Below are 2,577 nucleotides of genomic sequence, written 5' to 3' on the forward strand. Positions count from 1 at the left end.
CTCTGTACTGGGGGAGGGGGGTCCCCTATAACCCTATAGCTCTGTACTGGGGGAGGGGGGTCCCCTATAACCCTATAGCTCTGTACTGGGGGAGGGGTCCCCTATAACCCTATAGCTCTGTACTGGGGGAGGGGGGTCCCCTATAACCCTATAGCTCTGTACTGGGGGAGGGGGTCCCCTATAACCCTATAGCTCTGTACTGGGGGAGGGGTCCCCTATAACCCTATAGCTCTGTACTGGGGGAGGGGGGTCCCCTATAACCCTATAGCTCTGTACTGGGGGAAGGTGTCCCCTACAACCCTATAGCCCTGTACTGGGGGAGGGGGTCCCCTATAGCCCTGTACTGGGGGAGGGGGTCCCCTATAGCTCTGTACTGGGGGAGGGGGTCCCCTATAGCTCTGTACTGGGGGAGGGGGTCCCCTATAGCTCTGTACTGGGGGAGGGGGTCCCCTATAATCCTATAGCTCTGTACTGGGGGAGGGGGTCCCCTATAGCTCTGTACTGGGGGAGGGGGTCCCCTATAGCTCTGTACTGGGGGAGGGGGTCCCCTATAGCTCTGTACTGAGGGGGTCCCCTATAACCCTACAGCTCTGTACTGGGGCAGGGGGTCCCCTATAGCTCTGTACTGGGGGAGGGGGTCCCCTATAGCTCTGTACTGGGGGAGGCGGTCCCCTATAACCCTACAGCTCTGTACTCGGGGAGGGGGTCCCCTATAACCCTATAGCTCTGTACTGGGGGAGGGGGTCCCCTATAACTCTACAGCTCTGTACTGGGGAGGGGGTCCCCTATAACCCTATAGCTCTGTACTGGGGGAGGGGGTCCCCTATAACTCTACAGCTCTGTACTGGGGAGGGGTTCCCCTATAGCTCTGTACTGGGGAGGGGGTCCCCTATAACCCTATAGCTCTGTACTCGGGGAGGGGGTCCCCTATAACCCTATAGCTCTGTACTGGGGGAGGGGGTCCCCTATAACTCTACAGCTCTGTACTGGGGAGGGGTTCCCCTATAGCTCTGTACTGGGGAGGGGGTCCCCTATAACCCTATAGCTCTGTACTGGGGGAGGGGGTCCCCTATAATCCTATAGCTCTGTACTGGGGGAGGGGGTCCCCTATAATCCTATAGCTCTGTACTGGGGGAGGGGGTCCCCTATAATCCTATAGCTCTGTACTGGGGGAGGGGGTCCCCTATAACCCTATAGCTCTGTACTGGGGGAAGGTGTCCCCTACAACCCTATAGCCCTGTACTGGGGGAGGGGGTCCCCTATAGCTCTGTACTGGGGGAGGGGGTCCCCTATAATCCTATAGCTCTGTACTGGGGGAGGGGGTCCCCTACAGCTCTGTACTGGGGGAGGGGGTCCCCTATAACCCTATAGCTCTGTACTGGGGGAGGGGGTCCCCTATAGCTCTGTACTGAGGGGGTCCCCTATAACCCTATAGCTCTGTACTGGGGGAGGGGGTCCCCTATAGCTCTGTACTGAGGGGGTCCCCTATAACCCTATAGCTCTGTACTGGGGGAGGGGGTCCCCTATAGCTCTGTACTGGGGGAGGGGGTCCCCTATAATCCTATAGCTCTGTACTGGGGGAGGGGGTCCCCTATAGCTCTGTACTGGGGGAGGGGGTCCCCTATAATCCTATAGCTCTGTACTGGGGGAGGGGGTCCCCTATAGCTCTGTACTGAGGGGGTCCCCTATAACCCTACAGCTCTGTACTGGGGCAGGGGGTCCCCTATAGCTCTGTACTGGGGGAGGGGGTCCCCTACAGCTCTGCACTGGGGGAGGGGGTCCCCTACAGCTCTGCACTGGGGGAGGGGGTCCCCTACAGCTCTGCACTGGGGGAGGGGGTCCCCTATAGCTCTGTACTGGGGGAGGCGGTCCCCTATAGCTCTGTACTGGGGAGGGGGTCCCCTATAGCTCTGTACTGGGGGAAGGGGGTCCCCTATAACCCTATAGCTCTGTACTGGAGGAGGGGGTCCTCTATAACCCTACAGCTCTGTACTGGGGGAGGGGGTCCCCTATAACCCTATAGCTCTGTACTGGGGGAGGGGGTCCCCTATAACCCTATAGCTCTGTACTGGGGGAAGGGGTCCCCTATAATCCTATAGCTCTGTACTGGGGGAGGGGGTCCCCTATAACCCTATAGCTCTGTACTGGGGGAAGGTGTCCCCTACAACCCTATAGCCCTGTACTGGGGGAGGGGGTCCCCTATAGCTCTGTACTGGGGGAGGGGGTCCCCTATAATCCTATAGCTCTGTACTGAGGGGGTCCCCTATAACCCTATAGCTCTGTACTGGGGGAGGGGGTCCCCTATAGCTCTGTACTGGGGGAGGGGGTCCCCTATAACCCTATAGCTCTGTACTGAGGGGTTCCATCTTGTATAGTGTCATATACTCCCCACCATCCTCGGCCATGTATAGGATCTCTGCTGCTGTCAGTGAATCCTTCATTGTTTACATCCAGCAGCGTCCGGCCCCGCCCCTTGCTCCGCCCCCGCCGCGCGCACTAGGTCACAGGCTGCGGCTCCTCTGCGCCGGCCAGGAAGCGGTTAAGTGTCGCCTCTTCCCTGATTGGTCGTTGCGGCTG

This window comes from Dendropsophus ebraccatus, chromosome 12, assembly GCF_027789765.1.
Source record: "Dendropsophus ebraccatus isolate aDenEbr1 chromosome 12, aDenEbr1.pat, whole genome shotgun sequence".
In the NCBI taxonomy this organism is placed as follows: domain Eukaryota; kingdom Metazoa; phylum Chordata; class Amphibia; order Anura; family Hylidae; genus Dendropsophus; species Dendropsophus ebraccatus.